Source organism: Sorex araneus, chromosome 11 (genome assembly GCF_027595985.1).
Source record: "Sorex araneus isolate mSorAra2 chromosome 11, mSorAra2.pri, whole genome shotgun sequence".
In the NCBI taxonomy this organism is placed as follows: Eukaryota; Metazoa; Chordata; class Mammalia; order Eulipotyphla; family Soricidae; genus Sorex; species Sorex araneus.
Genome location: NC_073312.1, coordinates 2,735,468 through 2,754,189, shown reverse-complemented (window position 1 = coordinate 2,754,189; position 18,722 = coordinate 2,735,468). Strand labels below are relative to the sequence as shown.

General features: G+C 69.1%; 1 protein-coding gene across 4 annotated transcripts in view; it reads left to right on the top strand.

Moving 5' to 3' along the window:
- The window catches only part of PTPRE (protein tyrosine phosphatase receptor type E), an 83,036-nt gene that overhangs the window by 26,424 nt on the left and 37,890 nt on the right, over nt 1-18,722 (top strand). Inside the window, exon 2 of one of the 4 annotated variants that reach the window (XM_055118732.1) lies at nt 10,145-10,164. The exons of the other annotated variants lie outside the window; for them this stretch is intronic. The gene's annotated coding sequence lies outside the window, so the exon portion shown is untranslated. The remainder of the gene's footprint in view (nt 1-10,144; nt 10,165-18,722) is intronic. 4 annotated transcript variants of the gene reach the window in all.

The window sequence follows — 18,722 nt, the reverse complement described above, 5'->3', positions numbered from 1 at the left end:
TTGTGGGGTGAAGCCGGCATCCCAGCAGCTCTGCGAGCCCGGGGGCGCACGACCCTTGTCCTGCCGGTGTCTGGGGAGGGCGGGGGGGCTGCCGATGTCTGGGAGTCGGCAGGGGGCTGCCTCTGAGGCCAGCGCTGGCCCCCTGCAGGCGGGTGGACGTCCTCATTCTCACAGAAATCCCCAGAAGGTCTCCAGTCGCTGTCAGAGCCCAGGAGAGCCAGGCCAGGTTTCCGGGGCAACAGAGCAGCAGGGGATGTGGGGTGGGTGTTTGGGGGGCTGGGGGGCGGCTCCAAGGCCCTTGCATGCGCGAGGCCCCGCCCTTGCTCCCCTGTCCCAGGCCGTGAGTGGCGCCTGTGGCCGCAGCACTGCCTGGGTCCGAGTGGCCTGTGTGACTGGGGAAGGCCTGTGACGGGGCCCCGACACGTGTGTGCCAGGCACCACACAGGCCCCGCGTGTGCTCACGTGTCCCCCTGACCGTGCCGTGGCCTTGGGGGCCGTGGGACTTTCCTCGGAGCTCGCCAGGCTTTTGCCTCCCGACCAAGGTGGACGGATCTTTTGCAAGTAGATAAAGTCCCCGGCCACTCCCCACCCCCGGCTCCGGAAAGCGAGCTGCCCCCTCCAGGCCCCCTCCCCACAGCGGGAGCCTGGGGGCGTCCCCAGCCCGCCCACGCGGGGCAGCTGGTCACCAGCCAGGCCAGCACCTCTTGGAGGAGGCCAGGGCCGGGGGAGGCCGGGCCAGCACGCCCAGCCTGAGCTCACCCGCCTGCAGACCCAGGGCCCCCCCAGGAAGGCCCCGAGCCGCGCCCCGAGCCCCCCAAGAAGAGATCACATGCGAATGGAGATTCAGAGGGTTAAAAACCAGGAAATTATTGTCAAATAAATACGCCTGGAGGCAAACAGAGCAGCGGCGACGCGGGCGGCCTCTGCGGGCGGCTGCTGGACACGGGTCCCTCTGGTCTGGGGCCGGAGGGGCAGCCACGGCTGCTCCCCTGCTGAGTGACCTTGTGTGCGAGTTGTCCAGCACGCGGGAGCTCCGGGAACTGGAGAATGGCGACGCTCAAGGCCAAGGCTGCTGGGCCCTCACGCGGGGTCCGCACCCGCCCCCCCCCAGCCCCTTCCTCTCTGGTGACTGCCCCTGGCCTCGCGGGCTCCTGGGCTGGCTGTGGGAGGTCCCGGTCATGGGGCGGCCCTGGCTCCCCTCCAGCCAGGACTGGCGGGAGCACTGTCCCGGGAGCAGCAGCACTTTGCTGAGGCCGACTCTGAGGCGCCCTGGCTTGCAGGCCCAGGGGCAAGTGTGCGGGCGCGGCGAGGTGCGGCTGGCCTGGTGGGTCCGTGACGGCCCGGCCAGCCACGGCGGAGGCTTGGCCGTCTCCCCTCTGGCGCTCTGGTGGGGCCTTGGAACAAGCGGGCAGAAGGGCTGACCCTGGGCCGTAGGCTGACAGGCCGGTGCTCGGCCACTGGTGTCCGCGGCCGTGCTGGCGTCCGGTGTCCAGCAGATGGGCCTGTGTCCTCTCCGCGCGCGTGTGCACCTGGCCGGCCAGGGGTGGGGGGCGCTGCAGACTCGTGTCCACCCGGGGAGGGGAGCTGGGCGCGGGGACGGGCCCTCGGGAGCCTGGGCAGGCGGTGGGCCTGTGCCCTCAGCCCTGCCCGGAGCAGCGGCAGGCGGGCGGGACGCTCCCCCGCGGGACCCGTGTCTGTGAGGCCAGTTGAGGCGCGTGGACAGCGAGTGCCCGGTGCCTCAGACCGGGAGGGCAGACCCCGACAGTGTGTTCGGGCCTCCGGGACCCCAGGCCTGGCGCTGCTCCGGGCCACGAGGGTCACGCCAGGTGCATCTCAGGGGGCGGCCGCAGCGGGCGGGGCAGGGGCAGCCCCGCAGCCACAGCCCAGAGGGGCGGGGCCCGGGGCGGGGTGGCAGGTCTGAGTGGGCACACGCCCCTCCTGCCCCTCAGGGCCTGGCAGGGCCCAGCCCCGCGTGTGGGCACATCTGTCCCCGGGACCTGTGGGCACATCTGTCCCCGGGACCTGTCTGCAGGGCTCTCCTGCGTTTCTGACCCTGCCCTCTCTGGCCCTGACCTCTGCCGGGCCCTGCTGGCCCTGGGGCAGGGCTCAGTCACCGCTCCCGGGGCCCGGGCTCCCGAGCGAGCTGCCTCCTGCCCCGTGGCTCCCCGAGAGGCAGGTGGGCCCTGGAGAACCCCCGTGACTGGCAACTGCGGACCCACCGCCCCGCCCCCTCCCGGCTCAGCCCTCACTCGGGGACGCGGCTGACCAGGGCCCAGTGGCCCCGAGCGGCCTCTGAGGCAGCCCTGAGCCCGCGTGACCTTCCCAGTGGCCACTTTGGTCGCAGCCGAGCCTGCATATTTTCGCTATAAAGCCGTGTTGTTTGCGCATGAATGCTGCTCTGTTCTGGTGCGGGGGAGGGCGCGGCGAGGGCCGATGCGGCCATCGGAGCTGGGGGGATCAGGTGCTCGTCCCGGCAGCGGCCCCCGCCCGCGGCCTGCCGGGTGGATCCCCGAAAACTCAGCTTGGCCCAGACCTGGGGTGGCGATTCCCCGAGGAGGCCCCCCCGGCCCACGGGAGAGCCAGTGCGTCTGTCTCGCGGGTTCTCCGCCTGCCAGCCCGTGCAGGGCGTCAGGGACGCAGACCCGAGGGTGCGGGGCAGAGCGGGGGGGACAGGCCTGGTTCCTGCTGTCACTTCCCCGGGCGTGGCCAAGCCACGCGAGTGCATCCCGGGCTCAGCTGCCCCCCCACCCCGCGCACCCCAGCCCCTCACCTTGGGTCTCCTCCCCTCCGGCCCCGGCCGCCTCTTCCCGGGGACCACCAGGAGTGACGTCGCTCTTGCTCTGTCTGTTCCTGACGCTTCCCGTGTGCGCCCCCAGGAGGGGCCCCGCTGCCCTCACACCCATCCCTGCTGAGACCCCCCACCCCGGGCCATCCCGCAGCCGCCCCGGGGCCTCTGGTCACCGCAGACCCGACCAGCAGGTGCAGGACGAGCGCCAGCCCCTTTGCAGCTGGCAAACGGCCCCCCATGGAGAGCTCTGCGCCAAGCCGGGGAGCCCTTTCCTGTCATTTCCAGAACATTCCGTGAGCCTCTCACTTCCTGAGCACGTGGGCGGCCCAGGCCTCTCGTTCTCGAGATTTGCCCCCACCAGGTGAGGCGAGGTCGCCCTGTCCCCGAGGGGGCCCCACGTCGTCCCCTCGGCCACCTTCAGGCGCCTTTGCGGGATGCCCAAGTATGTACGCGGGTCTCAGCCCAGCGCCGCCCAGCGGGCCTCGTGGGGTCCAGCCGCTGCAGGCCTCGGGCTGCTGGCGGCACCAGGTCGGTTCGTACAGCGAAGAGGTTCCGGCTGGAGGAGGCAGGAAGCTCAGGCTCACGGCTGCTCTCGGGGGAGTGTCTGCGCCTCGTCCTCAGTGGCCACCTCCGGGCAGGGGCGGCCTCAGGGGCGGCCTCAGGGGCACCTGCCCCTCGGGCACCAGCTCCAGGCCGAGGCTCAGAGAAGGAGCCACTCGGGAGGGCGGCAAGGACAGGGCCTGGCAGGAGCACACGCCGGCCCCCCGGGGCTCGGGGGTCTTTGAGGGGACAGGCCGGGAGGTGCCGAGCGGAGGGTGGAGCCCGGCTCTGCAGAGAGGCTGGCGCTAGAGCCAGCGGGACCAGCCCCGGGGAGACGAGTCGGGTGCAAAGGGCGGCAGAGAGTTCTGTGTAGTGAGACAGATCAAACGCCCCCTCCGGGGAGAGGCTGCCGGGCCCGACCCAGCCGCTGGCCCGCGCTGCCCCGGCCTCGCGCACGACGGGCCCCCCGCAGGGAAGACAGCAGATCTGAAGCCGGGCGGATGGTTTCAAGTGCCGCCTCTCCCAGCGCGGCGGGCGCCGGCGGCAGTGCTGGCCTTCAGGGCCGTGCGTGCCCACCCACACCCGCCCGGGCTGGGAACAGCTGCCGCGGGCACGGCAGGGCGCGAGCGGCACGCTGTGGACCGTGAGCTGGTGCCGGCGTCTGCGAAACTGGGTGGCAGGTCCCCACCGAAGGTGCCGCCGGCCCGGCCCTGCCTCCGGGGGCCTGTGTGCCCAGGACAGGCCACGACAGCCGCCTGCTGCCACCGCAGCTCTGCCGGGCGCCCTCAGGCGGCAAAGGCCCCGGGAACAAGACGGAGGGGCCGGAGCCATTGCGCAGGAGGGAGTGGGCCTTGCACGCGGCCGCCCCGGTTCCATCCCCGGCATCCCGTAGGGTCCCCTGGGCACCGCCAGGAGCGATTCCTGTACAACCCTGAGCATCGCCGGGTGTGACCCAAAACAAAAACAAAAAGCGCCCCAAAGTGGGAGGAGTGGGAGGCGTCACACACAGAGAAACGCACAAGCACTGGGTGCTGGTCCCTATGGAAGGGGACGGAGCTGCCAGGCGGGGGCGGGGTGGGGTCCCCGTGTCCTGAGGCTGGAGGAGGGGGTGCAGGGGGGTCCGGAGACCGTCCTGCCTCTGTGCTTCACCCTCCCCGGCTGGACCGTCCGGGCTCTGGCGGTGGGTCCGACTCCCTCCCCTGCCCTTCCTGCTCCTCATGGCCCGCCCAGCCCACCCGTCGGCCGAGTGTGACTTCCGGGTCCCCTGACCGTGGCCACTTTCGTGACCATGCTGTGAGCCGTCCTGCGCACCAGCCACGTGCTGCTTTTGGCCGCTCCCTGCCACGGCCGGGGGATTGGCAGTAACTCCCGTCTCGGTTCACTCAAATAGTGCTCATTCTGGGTGGGAGGCGGGGCAGAGTTTCCTTCCCTCCTGGGGGTCCTCCTGAGTAGTCCCAGGGTCCAGCGGCTCGGCCAGCAGAGCCCCCCGGGCTGCTGGGGCCTTCGCCCCGCCCCAGCCCTCTGCAGTGGCTGCCGAGTGTCAGGACAGCGCTGGTCTCTCCCTCCACGGCCAGCTGCAGCTGGACACTGGGCCTGAGGGGCTCGCCCAGAAGATGAGAGCGGCCTCAGCGGCAGGAACGTGGGGGGACGAGCTCGGGGCACTCTGCGGCCCCCCACACACAGGGGGTCCGGAGCCGGGCCGGCTCTGCTCCGAGTGAGTGGACACCGTGTCCAGGCTCAGAGGGAGGCGAGCACATCCCCGCCCCCGAGGCAGCTCCGCAGTGCTGCCCCCTGTGCCCTGCGCCCCGCCCCCTGCTCCCCGCGCCCCGTCCCCTGACCCCCGCGCCCCGCCCCCTGCTCCCCGCGCCCCGCCCCTGCTCCCCGCGCCCCGTCCCCTGACCCCCCGCGCCCCCCCACCCTCTGCGCCCCGCCCCCTCACCCCTGAGCCCCGCCCCTGACCCCCGCACCCCGCCCCCTGCTCCCCCGTGCCCCCCCACCCTCTGCGCCCCGCCCCCTGCTCCCCGTGCCCCGCCCCCTGCTTCCCCGCGCCCCGCCCCCTGCTCCCCGCGCCCCCTACCCACAGGCCGGGAGGGAAGCAGGAGGCCTCGCGCAGCTGGACCCGGCCCTTTCCCGCAGGAAGCCCAGGCTCCCCGGGGGGGCCCCGTCTCAGACCAGGCCCCCGAGCGGGAAGGGAATTGGCCCAACCACGTCTCAGCACAAGGCTGAGCGTGACTCAGTTTACCGCATCAGCAGGAAGCTGCGGCGGGAACTGGGAGCACCAGGGAAGAAGAGGTGGGAGGGGCCGGGGGGAGGGGCCTCATCAGGGGCCTGGAGGCGCCTGTCACACGGGTCGCAGTAAGGACGGGGTCAGGGGGCGTCGGCCCAGCACGGCCCCTGAGGACAAGGGCAGCCGCGGGCCGTGCGTTTCCCCAGCGTGTCCGTGGACCCGACCCCCTGCTCTGGCGGGTCCGAGAGGACAGTCCTGGTGTCCCTTATTCCTCGGGTGGAAACCTGGGTGGAGGCATAAGGCTGCCGCCCCTCCCCCGCCCAGCAGAGCCGGGGTCCCCCTGGGTGGGTGGACACGGGACTCCCGGGGTCCGGCCCGTGAGTCTGGGGGAGCCCCGCGGCCCGAGGCTGCCTGTGGACCAGCCCCGTCACTGCGGCCCTTGGTTGGTGGGTGGGTCTGGGCCATGCCTGGCGGTACTCCTGGCCCTGTGCTCAGTGATCACTCCTGGCAGCTCGGAGGACTCTTGTGGTGCTGCGGCTTGAACCTGGGCCGGTCGTGTGCTACGAGAGCGCCCTCCTGCTGTCCCGTTGCTGTGGCCCGCTCTGCTGCTCTCTGGCCCAAGGCGCTCTGGACCCTCCGGGAGGTGGGAGAACCTTCCAGTTCTCTCTCCGGGGCTCCAATCCCCGCCCAGCACGTGCCTCCGTGCTCAGACCCCCGTGGGGTTGGTGGCAGCTCCGCAGAGAGAAGGAAGCAGCGTGTGGACCAGCCTGCAGGGGCCCGGGCCTGCTGACCCCAGCAGAGAACGTGCAGGGTTACTGGGTCCTGCACAAACCCTGACGCCTGGGAAGGCCCCTGCCTGTCCCGAGAGCTGCCCGCTCTGTCCTGGGAGCTCCTGGGCCTTGTCTGACTCCTGTACAGGTGACCCGGGTCAGGGGTCTCAGTCTTCCCGTCTGCAAAATGGGTCCATCCCACAGAGGCGCAGCCCCTGGATTCCCTCCCGGCAGCCTCTGTGGAGGACGGGGGGCCGGGGCTGCCCCTTGCCGGTGGGTCACATGTGTCTGTCCTCTCAACCATGACCCAGGCCCTGCCTCGGGGTGAAGAGCAGTCACTCAGCACTGAGAGTCGGTGCAGACTCAGGCCATGAGCACGGCGTTGGCATGGCCTCCCTCTGCTGCGCACGCCGCCGTGCTAATGCCACGTGGTGAGCAGGACCTCGCTCATTCCGGCCGGTGAGCGTGGCGCGGACACACAGGCCCAGCTGCTGAGAATCGTGTAGCGCGACCCACACACGTGCGCATGGTGTAGACAGGTAATTCTGTGCTGTGCTGGTGTAGACAGACTAGTGTGTGCTGGTGTAGACGGATAAGCCACGCTGGTGGGCCTGGTGTAGACAGATCAGTCCGTGCTGACAAGAATCCAGCTCAGTGCTCGCGGCCGTTCTCTGCCCTGTCTCCTCCCTGTGGCCCCAGGGTGGCCCCGGCTGAGAGACGCCGGCGCAGACCGTGTCCTAGCAGGAAGCTGGCGGCGGCTCGTGCGTGCACAGCTGGGATCGTCTGGTGCTCCTTCGCGTTGTTTCCTATCCAAAAGGGGTCCCCGGCGGCGGGGGGGGGGGGGGGAGCGGCCCCTCACGTGCGGCCCGTGTGCTATTGCTCAGAGTCGCCGGCACGTGGGCGTCCCACTTCTCAGGCGCAGCCTGGGGGTGGCTGCCAGGTGGGCCCTCCGTGGGCTCACAGCCCTGCCGAGGCCTGTCCGCCCGGGGCCACTGCCCCGCCTCTAGCCCGCGCCACCCACAGCCTGGCGGCCGCCTGGAAGAGCCTGGCGGGGCAGCCTGAGGCGGGGGCTCGGCCGTCGTGCACTTGCCCGTCCCACCTGCCACTGGACCGGCCGGCCCAGGGAGCGGGAGTCCCCGGCCCTGCTCTGGGGGCGCCCTCGGCCTTTCCTCTGCAGGTCCCCCACCCGGGTAGCTGTCCTGGGGTGGAGTGCCCCCTGGCTGGGCATGGGTGACTTGCTTTTCGCTGCTCAGACCCCTGCCCACGTGCTCGGGGAGCCCAAGGGCCGGTGGCAGGAGGGAGAAGCAGGCGGGGGCTCAGCGGGCCTGGTGGTAGTTGGATTTTTTTTTTTTTTGCTTTTTTTTGGGGGGGGTCACACTCGGCGATGCACAGGGGTTACTCCTGGCTCGTGCACTCAGGAATTACTCCTGGTGGTGCTCGGGGGACCCTATGGGATGTTGGAAAACGAACCCGGGTGCTATTGCTCCAGCCCAGTAGTTGGATCTTGATTGCTGCTCCCTCGCTGTATCAAAGTCCGGCCCTTCAGAGAACGCCTGGCTACCGTCGCCGTGTGGGACTGTGCATGCGTGTAAAAAGGATGCAAACGTGCAGCCCACGGACCTTGCACCCCGCTGCCCGTTTGCAGGACAGTGCGCGGCTCTGCCCTGGGCGGGGGCGCCCAAGGGAGACGGTGCCTCCCTCCCTCCCTCCCTCCGCCCGCCCGGGCCCGGCGAGCCCCTGCAGCCTGCCGTCTGTCTGCACACAGACACAGGAGCGTGTGCGCGGCCGGGCTGTCCAGGGTCTCGCCCAGCGGGCGGCTCGGCCCCGGGGAGGGCCGTGTCCGAGCGCGGGGACAGACGTGCACCGCCTCCGAGTGCCCCGCTGGCCTCTGCCCGTCTTCCTGCTGCGCCGGCGTAGCTGAGGTCCTGTGGAGCCCGGCCCAGCAGCGCCCGGAAGCAGAGGCGCGCAGAGCAGACACTTCCTGCCGGGGAGGAAAGGCCACTTGCCCGGGGCGAGGGGAGGGGGCCTCAGAGAGGGGTCGGCCCGCAGGACTGGCCGAGGGGTCCAGCTCTGGCCCTCGTCTCCAAAGGGAAGCCCCCGCCCCAGGCCGAGGCGCTGCTCGAGCAGCTCCCCCCCCACGCCCCCCTGGAGGACCCCGAGGCCCAGCTCTGGGGCGAGCCCCGTCCCGCACCCCAGCCCGTCTTGGGCCACGCTGCCACCCTGGAGCCCCCGGCCGGCCACCGGCTCGCTCCCAGGACGCAGGAGGCAGGCGCTGGGCTGTTCTGGCGCTCTCTGTGCAGATGGTGACCACTGTGGTTTCACGCCAACGGTGTGAGCCGGCCCAGAGAGCCTTCCTGTTTGCAGGGGCAGCGGTCAGCCGTGCCTGAACGGCGAGACCGCCACGTTAGCGCGCAGCTGACTTGAACACGCTTGCTGGCGTCTGGCCAGGCTTAGCCCCCTTTCTGTACACGCGTGTTGGCGTCTGGCCGGGCTTAGCCCCCTTAGTGAACATGTGTGTTGGCGTCTGGCCGGGCTTAGCCCCCTTAGTGAACACGCGTGCTGGCGGCGTGCTGGGTCCTGTCCTCCGTGCTGTCTCTGCCTGAGTCCTGCTGACTCCCCACCTGCCCGTTTCCTCCCGGGGACCCCCAGCGTGGCCTCTGCGGATCTTGGGTTGAAGGTGAGCAGGCGCCTCTGAGAGGCGTCAGCAGCCTCCTGGGGGCCTCGCTCCGTCCCCTGAGGTGCTCCCGGGCCTTCCCCGGGCGGCTCCCCGGAAACCTGCAGCTCTCCCGTCCCGCCTCCGCCCGGGTCTGGGGGCCGGGAGCCGCGGGGCCTCACAGTGGGTCACTCCTGCTCAGCGCCGTGTCCCCACGCAGGCAGAGACCCTTCCTGCCCCTCGGGGGGCCCTTCCTCCCGCCCTGCTGCAGCCTCCTGCTGCCCTGCGCCTTGTAATCAGCGCTGGGCGGCGTCTGCCCTGGGCTGGGGCCGACCGCGCGCGGCCAGGAAGCCTCTATTTCGGGGGAAACCGCAGCGACGTGAGCCTCGGGCCACCCAGGCAGCTGCCCCGAGCCCCGTCTGAGACTCGGGCGTCAGCCCCCCTGCCCAGCCAGGACAGTGCCTGCCGCTGGGCGGGGCGCGGGGACGGGAGGCCTGTCCGTGCCAGCGGGTGGGATTGGCTGTGCCAGGGCCCGGCCCTCAGACCCCACGTGAAGCGAAAGCCCCCAGCCACGGGGCCACGTGCTGCGGGAGCCCCCGTGCAGGAAGCAGATTGGCGGCTGGGGGTGTGTGCTGGGGGGCACTAACAAGACAGTGGCCTTCCGGGGGGCTTCCAAGTGCTGCCCAGTCCCCTCCCCAGGGCTCCGGGCGTGGAGGCATCATGAGGTGCCAGCACTGAACTGGGCCCCCTGGGAGGCAAGCAAGCACCTCGACCCGGGTGCTTTGGGCTCTCCCTGTGGGCAGATCCTGAGAATGTTCTAGAAGGAAGCTACAGGTGACGACTGGAGAGCTCGTTAAGTCGACCGGATGCCCCCATTTCACTCGTGGCCGTGTCGGTTCATCCGTGTTTGAGCAAGTCAGAGGGTGGTGACACGCGAGGCCCCCCAGGCTGTCTCTGCAGGGGCGCAGGGGGCACCTCGTGGGTGACCGGCAGGGGCTGGGCGCGGAGCACCGGGTCCTGAGGCGGTGTCAGCCCCCAGGGAGCCGGGGCCGGGAGCCGCCGCGCGCGTGCCTTGCGGGTGGGAAGCTCCCCCCGGGGCCGGGAGCTGTGGCGAGAGCCGCCCCGTGCCGTCCGCACACTAACCGCCTTCTCTCTTTCCCTTGCAGGCCGTAGCCCTCGCCGCGCGGTGAGTAGAGACTCTGCAGCCCCTCCCCGTGTCGCCGTCACCCGCCCCAGAACAGAGCCGCGGCCACGTGGGCTTGGCTGCCAGAGCCGCATTGTTTCCCGGAGCGGCGGCCAGATGGGCAGCCTGTTCCCGTGGAAGTTTGTGTTCTCCGCGTCAGATCTCGCTCTGCTTACAGCGTCTTAGTTCAGGGCCGGGTGCGGTTGTGCTTTGGGCGGTATTCTTTGCGTTTAAAATCGGGCCCAGCTGTGACACACCCAGCACTCCGCCTGGGACACTCCTTCCACCTGCCCTGGGGAGAGGAGCACGTGGGTGGGACGTGCCTGTCGCGTGGGCGTGCCAGTGTGTGGACGTGCCAGTGTGTGGACGTGCCGGTGTGTGGACGTGCCTCTCGGGTGTACATGCCTTGCGTGGACATGCCTCTCCCGTGGACGTGCCTCTCACGTGGACGTGCCTTGTGTGGACATGCCTTGCGTGGACATGCCTTGCGTGGACGTGCCTTGCGTGGACGTGCCTTGTGTGGACGTGCCTCTCGCGTGGACATGCCTCTCGCGTGCACCTGCTTCCCGGGGTGGCTCGGGCCCCAGTGCGGCCCTCGGGAGGACTCTGGGCCGGGTCTGCGCGTGTCCCGGAAAGCAGCCCCGCGGGCCTGTGGTTCCGCTGCCGTGGCTGGGCTGCGGGTCCCTGAAGCGCTGAGGGCCCAGAGTCCACGTGAGCGTGGCGGAGGCGGGAGGCGGGGGGTGGGTGCCCACTGCTCTGACTGGTGCCACAGCCCTGGTCGTGCCCCGGGAGCCCGGAAGGCCAGTGTGGGGCCTCTGGCCGCCTGCTCCCGCGGCAGGCCCGCGCCTTTGTAGGCGTGAACGTTCCAGCTGGGCTTACGGGGGTGGCCTGGTCATTTGCTGGGACTGTCCATCCCCGGGGAAAGCTGGGCCGCCGGGCAGCAGGGGGCGTCCTGGCTGCCGTGCTGTGCGTGTCGCTGGTGCCCTCTGCCCGTCGGCCTGCGTGACATGGTTTCCAGACGGTTGTTCCACTGGGACCAGAGTCCCCGGTGAGGGCTGGCCAGTGGCCAGCGAGCTGAGGGGTGCGTGTTCGTGCTCAACCACGCGGACTTCTGAACCCCTCAGCACTGGGGCCCCTGGAGCGATGAGTCGGGGCTGGAGTCCCGGCCGCCACGGGCCTCGATCTCATGTTGCTCAGAGCCCAGGTGTGAGGTCATGACGGTTCCGGGGTAAGAGGTCATGGTGGTTCTGGGGTGTGAGGTCACAGGGTTCTGGGGTGAGAGGTCACAGTGGTTCTGGGGTGTAAGGTCACGGTGGTTCTGGAGTGAGAGGTCACAGTGGTTCTGGGGTGAGAGGTCACGGTGGTTCTGGAGTAGGAGGTCATGATGGTTCTGGGGTGAAAGGTCATGATGGTTCCGGGGTGAAAGGTCATGATGGTTCTGGGATGGTTCCGGTTCATCGGAGCCACATGGTGCCGTGCTGGGGTGAAGCATTTGGGGGTCAGCCCCGCGCAGGCCTCTCCAGAGGCTGTGACCGCTGCCGGGCTGGGCCGGCCTTCGGGTGGCCCGACCTGCCGCCTGGGTCCGTAGTCAGCAACCCCCAGGGCTGCTTCGCCCCCACGCCAGCCCCCGAGGCCTGCAGGGGGGGCAGGCCGTGCTCCCTGCGTCGTCCACCCTCGCGCTTCCTGTGGCACCTGGTGCCCAGCCCCCGGGCAGCCGCACCCGCCCTGGCCGGGCCTCGCTCTCAGGGTCCTGCTGCTGGGGAGGGTGCGAAGGGGCGTCTCCCATGGCGGGGACAGCGGGACACGGTCAGCTTGGTCTTGGGGCCGAGGGCAGCGGGTCACTCATGGGCATTTCTGGACCTGGACTCGCGGTCAGGAAGTTTAGTCGCCTCGCAGTGTTGGAGAGTCGCTTCTGGTCAGTGAGGACGGGCGGGGGGCTGGGGTGCCCGTGGTGAGTGTCCGATGTCCTCCCCGGGGTCCTCACTTCCTGCTGGCGTGTGGGTCTGGGCCTCGCCCGCGTGTGTAAAGGGGCCCGGCTGGGTGCTGGTGCCCCTGCCCGGCCGGCAGGGACAGACAGATGGACGAGCCCCTTCCTGCACACCCGCCCGGGTCCCTGCTGACGGCACTGCCCCCTCCTGCCCTCGAGCCCTGCCCCGCGCCGAGCTGCGCTGACCAGACGCCCCGTCCGGGTGTTCCCTGAGACCTAGATGGGGTCGGGAGCGATGCCCACCGAGGAGGTGCTCGTCCCGGCGGGTCCCCACCACATGGACCCACGGGAGACGCCGGAACTTGAGAATCGGGAATCAGGTGTCAGCGAGTTCCACCCTCACTGCTTGCTCCGGCTCCGGCGGCCTCTGCAGGATCTCCCCGAGGGGTACTGCCCGCTGCCCAGTGCTCCTGCCGCCCGGAGGAGAGGACACTCCAGGGCTGCCAGCGTGGACAGACGGGGTCGCGGGAGTTCCAGCCCGCTTTCTGCCGTGGCTGCGGCGGTGCCTGGCCCCCAGGCGGGTCCCCTCTGCCCGGCGGCCCCCGATTCTGCCCCCTGGTGCGAGCTATGCGGGTGCAGGCTGCCCCTGGTGTCACTGAGTGCCACACTTGGTCCGGGGACCGATCACAGAGCAGGGGGCTCAGCCGAAGGGTGCTGGCTTAGGAGCGACCCGGACCCCGGGCGCCGGCCTCCCACCGCGTGTCACGGCCTCCTCTGCTCGGCCGTCTTCTGCGGGCCCCCGGCGAGGAGAGTTCCCGTGCCAGAGGCTGCCAGGAGACGCCGACAGCAGCTTGGAAGTGAGCCTTGGCGCGGCGGTGACAGACGGACGCGCCCGCCCACCTCCGCCCCCTGCCACTTCCCGGGAAGTTTCCGCGTTCCCGCAAGAAGCCCCGCAGGCCAGGCGCGAGGGCACGGCTGGTCACGGGAGGCCTCTGCTCAGTCATGGCTCCGGGCGGAGGCGGAAGCGGCCCACGCCCGCCGCCTCACGCAGCCCACAGCAGATCCAGAAAAGCCTTTTTCCCACCCCCAGGAGATGGGCCCGCCCAGGCCGCTCGAGGCAACGGGGCGGCAACGGGGGGGGGGGGGGGGACCTGCAGCTGCCCTGAGAGTGAGTCCCCGTGGCTTCCTCCTGGGGTCCCCGCGTACTCGGAACCAGGCCCGTGGGGGCACGCAGGAAGCCCTCCTCGCCGGCTCCCCAGCCAACTTGGTCCGCCCTGGACAGGAAATCTGGGACTTAGGGCTCAGGAAGCCCTTTTAACCCAGCCCCGCTCGGCCAGCGGCACTCTGGGATGGGGGTAGGGAGCGGGGGGGCGTCTCCCAGGACTTCAGGGGTCTCACCTCTCAGGGCCACAGGCCCCCGCTTGGGGGAACCCGCGGCCGGAAACCCCACGGTTACCGCTCGGGCTATTTTTATCCTCAGTCGCAGCCCTGGGTGCTCTGCAGCTCCCGGCAGATGCCCGCCTGGCCGGGGGGTAGGGGGCGGGCGGGCTGGGCGCGGGGCTCCCCCCCCCCCCCCGGCTCTGCGGTGATTCCCACTGGGGAAGCAGATGGCCGCATCAGCCACCAGGCCCTGAGGGGACACCCCCCGTGCAGGGGGGACAGAGCAGAACCTTGCAGGAGCCCGGGGGGCGGGGTGTGACGGGCAGAGAGATTCCTCCGAGCGGGGACGAGGAAGGCAGCGCTCGCACGTCCTTCACAGCGGGCTGTGGGCCACCGGGCCACCGTCTGTTCCAAAACTGTCCTTCGGAGCGAAGTCTCGGAGCTGCTTGCTCGCAGCCCGGAGTAGACAGAGTCGTGAGAGCTGGAGACCTGGGAGAGGCTCCCCGGGGCCTGGCAGGGCCAAACCCGCCCCGCGGGCCCTGGAGCTGCTGCCCGGCCCGCAGGAGGGCCTGTGCCAGGCACGGGTGCCACCTGTGGGCTGCTGACAGCCTCGGGATCGAGCCTGCCGGGGCATGTCGCTGACTTTGCCCGACCCCAGTAGGCTGGGGCTGCGGGGGCAGCGGTGGGGGCCGGGCCGGCGCTCGTGCGCCTGATCACGAATCCACCCGTCGCTGAGCCAGTGTCGCCTGCCGCCGCCGCTGAGAAATTGTTGTTTCAGCGCCGGCTGGTGGAAGTGATTCTTCACACACGCAGGACTGGGGCTACTTCCTGTTTTGTCAGGGCCCCCGCGCCTGTCTCAGAAGATGGCGCTTTGCCATGTCGGCAGCGTGCCGGGGGCCGGGGCCGGGCCTGTGTCTGCTCGGACCCTGAAGGGCTGAGGAAGCAGAGCCAGGCAGGCTCGGGGGAAGGGGTTCTCCCGGGGGGGGGGGGGGCACGGCCAGACCTGGGGCTCCCGAGACAGCACAGCGGGAGGGCGTTGGCCTGCGGCGTGGCCCACCCTGGTTAGACCCCGGGCACCCCACCTGGTCCCCCGAGCATCGCCAGGAGTGACTGCTGAACGCAGAGCCAGACCTGGAAGCCCTGGGCATCAAACACACACACACACACACACACACACACACACACACACACTCAGACACCTGTGCACACATGCACATACACATACACACTCAGACACCTGTACACACATGCACACACACAGACATACACACGTGTGCACACATGCACACACACAGCACACACATGGCAGGAGGACTGTAGAGCCAGGAGTAATTCCTGAGTATCAAACACACACACGCACACACATACTCACACAGACACCTGTGCACACACACACACACACACGCACGCGGCACACACATGCCAGGGGGAGTATAGAGCCAGGAGTAACTCCTAAGCATCAAACACACACACACACATACACACCTGTGCAAACACTCACACACATACACACACCACATGCACACACACGTGTGAGCCTCAGGGGATGTAAAGCCAGGAGTAACTCCTCAGTATCAAACACACACACACACACACACACATACACACCCGTGCAAACACGCACACACACATACACACACACCACATGAACACACATGCGCGAGCGTTGGGGAATGTAGAGCCAGGAGTAACTCCTGAGCATCAAAAACAGACACACACACACACACACACACACACTCACACACACAGACAGGCTGCGGGTTGTGGTTCATCACGAGCAAAGGGCTGGGCAGACCTGCCGGAACTAACGGGAATGAAAACACCCACAGCGGGCAAATGGCACTTGGCAGTTTCCGTGCGAGAGGCCTGGGGCCCGGCCCGCGCGGCTGCCGCGCTGGGTGACTGGCTGCCCGGGAAGGATGTTCTGGGCCTCGGCTGGCTCCGGGCCCTCGCGCCATGCCGTGTCCCGGCCCAGCTGCTGACCAGGCCCAGCCCCTGCTCTCCCGCACACACTGGCCAGGCTTCCCTCCGCCCCGCTCTGTCCATCCTGGGGCCGGGGGCTGTTGGGGCGTCCCCTGGCTCCGCGTGGCCCTCGTCCGCCCCGGGGTCCTCCATGCCCACGGCCCCCGTGGCCCCCGTGCTGCCTCGATGGGGCCCTCGAGCCAGGACCCTCGGGATCCGGCTTTTGAGCAGAAACAAAGTAATTTAAACTCTGGGGCTCTCCCCGCCCATGTCCCCCGGGGCCGCGTGAGGCCGGGCCGGGCGGCTGCTTCCCCAGAGGCCTGGACGCCAGTGCCGCCCGGGGCCTTCTGGCCGGCGTGGGCCGGGCCAGCCCGAGGCGCGGCCCTGGGCGTCCCTGAGCCGGGCCGGCTGCCGCTTCCCCACGCAGAGCCAGGACCACATTTCTGTCCTGCTGTTCCCGGTGTGGGTGGATTTATTTAATTTCTAATGAGTGATTCACGGCCCATCGAGGGATGTTTTCTTCCTCCGAGGATGAAGTCATGCTTCCTTTAGAAAAAAAATGTTTTGATAGAATCTGAGTAACCCCGGGCTCGGAAGGGACAGGCCGCGTCCTGCAGCCTCGGCCGGGCGTCCCGGGGGCCACCGTCCCCCCAGCGCCCCCACGCGCCACGCCTGCTGGTGTCCTTGGGAGGCCAGTGGTCTGTCCCAAGCATGTTTTTCGTGTTGCTGCAAATCTGTGGCACTTGGCAGCCCCGTGGGAGGTTGGTGGCCCCGAGCCTGAGTCGCCCGCCTGCCCTCAGGGTCGCCTCAGCCCCTCCTGTCTGCACACCCCCCCCGCAGGTGCAGTGGGACTGAGTCTGGCCCGCCCCAGGCGCTGCGAGGTCTGGGCTTCTGGCCATCCCCAGGTCCCTGGGCGGAGGTGCTGGGTGCCAGTTAGTAGCGCCTGGCGTCTGTGCTGGCGCCCCTCGGGGTGGGCCCCTCCCTGCAGCCCTCAGAGAGAAGCAGTGAGAGGGCGGGTGGGGGGGTGCTGCTAGGCTGTGGTGCCAGGGAGACTCAGGACACCCCCGGGGGCTGTGGGGCCTCAGGGCTGTACCGTGATGAGCAGGAACCACGTGGGGTCAGGCGCGTGCAGACACGTGTGCTAACCACTGTGCTCTCTCTTGGGCCCCAGGCTCTGCTTTAGCTGGCCCCCCTCCTTCCGGTAATGGGGGGCCTGGCCGCATGCGCCAAGTGGGGAGGTGCAGGAGACACCCCAGCCGGCTCTGAGGGCGGACTGAGCCCAGCGGGCACCCGGCACCAGAATCGGGTCAGGACCCTGCTCAGGGCCTGGGTCAAGATCAAGGTCAGGACCTCCAAGAAAAGCTTTCTGGCACCGCTCTCCGCCCAGATGTAATCTGAGCGGCCGCACACGAGCGGCCCCCCCGTTGCTGAGCGCCCCTGATCCCAGAGGCCATCTCACTACCCGCAGCGCCTTGCAGAAACGCCTCCGGACTGTGAACTGAGCCACGGCCCCTGCCGCCCCCCCCCCCCCTCTCTCTCTCTCTCTCTCTCTCTCTCTCTCTCTCTCTCTCTCCCTCTCTCTTTCTCTCTCTCTCGGCTCTTCCTTTCCGGCGTGGCCACCACCATCTTATAAGGCCCAACTAAACAGAGGTCCGAGCTTGCAGTGATGCGATTCTTGGCAGAGATCTCCCTGGACCTAGTTACCAAAATACAGAAATCCAAAACCTCGTATCTCTCCATTCCCAGCAGGGAAAACAAACTGTCGAATGCTGCCTTTCCAGCAGGTTCGATTCCGGGGGGAAACTCCAAGTAATAATAGTGAGTTTCATGTTGAAGCGTTGAACGTAATCAAAGTAAAGGGAAAGTGAAAATGATCAGCTACACAGGGGGGGCGGGGCTGGGGTGGGGGGTACTGGGGTTCCTGGCGGTGGGACATGGGCACTGGTGCAGGGATGGGGGGTTGAGCACTGTAGGGCTGAGGTCTTTGTAACTTTTCACGTGGTGATTCAATTAAAAAAAAGAGAAAAGAAAAGATGACCGGGGTCCGGGTCCGGAGCCCACGCCCGGCATCCGTGGCCTTCTCTGGGAGGCAGGTCCAGCAGGAAGGCGGTGCTGGCCTGTTCTCCAGCCGCATCTCTGTCCAGCCAGGCGGGGGTGGGGCGGGGCGTGCAGGGGGCTCTGCCGCCGTCAGATCCAGGTGACTCCAGCCGGACGCTCGGCCCGGAGAGAAACCCCCGGTGCTCCCTGGGCTTGAACGCACTCACGCCACTCACAGGACCCGTCTCCGGTGTGTGGCAGCGTCCAGGGCCCGGGAGGCGGGAGCGTGGCCGTGGGCAGGGTCCTGGGGCCAGCCGGGGTGGCCGTGCTCTGGCTCTGCTGGGCAGGCGGGACCTGAGGGTGGTGGTCAGCCGGCGTGGGTGCGCCTGTCGGGACCCGTGTGTGGTGTCCCAGAGGCCGGGCACGCGCCTGGGGGAGGGGCCTGTTCCTAGACCTCTGGAGGGGTCTCAATGCCTGTTTCTAGACCCCTGAGGGTCCTGATGCCTGTTTCTAGACCCCTGAGGGGCCTGATGCCTGTTCCTAGACCCCTGAGGGCCCTGACGCCTGTTCCTAGACCCTGAGGGGCCTGACGCCTGTTCCTAGACCCCTGAGGGCCCTGACGCCTGTTCCTAGACCCCTGAGGGTCCTGACGCCTGTTCCTAGACCCCTGAGGGTCCTGACGCCTGTTCCTAGACCCCTGAGGGCCCTGACGCCTGTTCCTAGGCCCCTGAGGGGCCCTGACGCCTGTTCCTAGACCCCTGAGGGGCCCTGACGCCTGTTCCTAGACCCCTGAGGGGCCTGACGCCTGTTCCTAGCCATAGCGTGGTGCCGAGACCCTCCTTCAGGTCCGGCCCCGAGCTCCACAGCCGGCCTGACGGGAGAGCGTGGTTGCTCGGGGAGGTGCCTGTCGTGGCCTCCCGTTGCCGGGAGCCGAGGCCGTGCACTTTGCTGTGCGTGGTGGCAGGCGTGCCCTGGCACGTGGGCCGAGCAGCGAGTGGCGCCCCGCTCCTGGGAGGGAGGCGCTTCCCTCTGAGTCCCCGCCCCAAGCTCTGTTCCTTGGCAACACGGGCTCTGCCTGCTTCCTGCCCACCGTCACACAGCCAGACGCCCTCTGCGTGCCAGGCCAAGGGGCACCGTGCCGCGGGCGGGGGTGGTGCTGCCTGCCCATGCTGGCCTGAGGGGAAAGTGCGTCCCCGTCTCCGTCCTGAGGGACAGGCCCGTGCAGGCACTTCCCACCTCCAGGTTCGGTAACAGA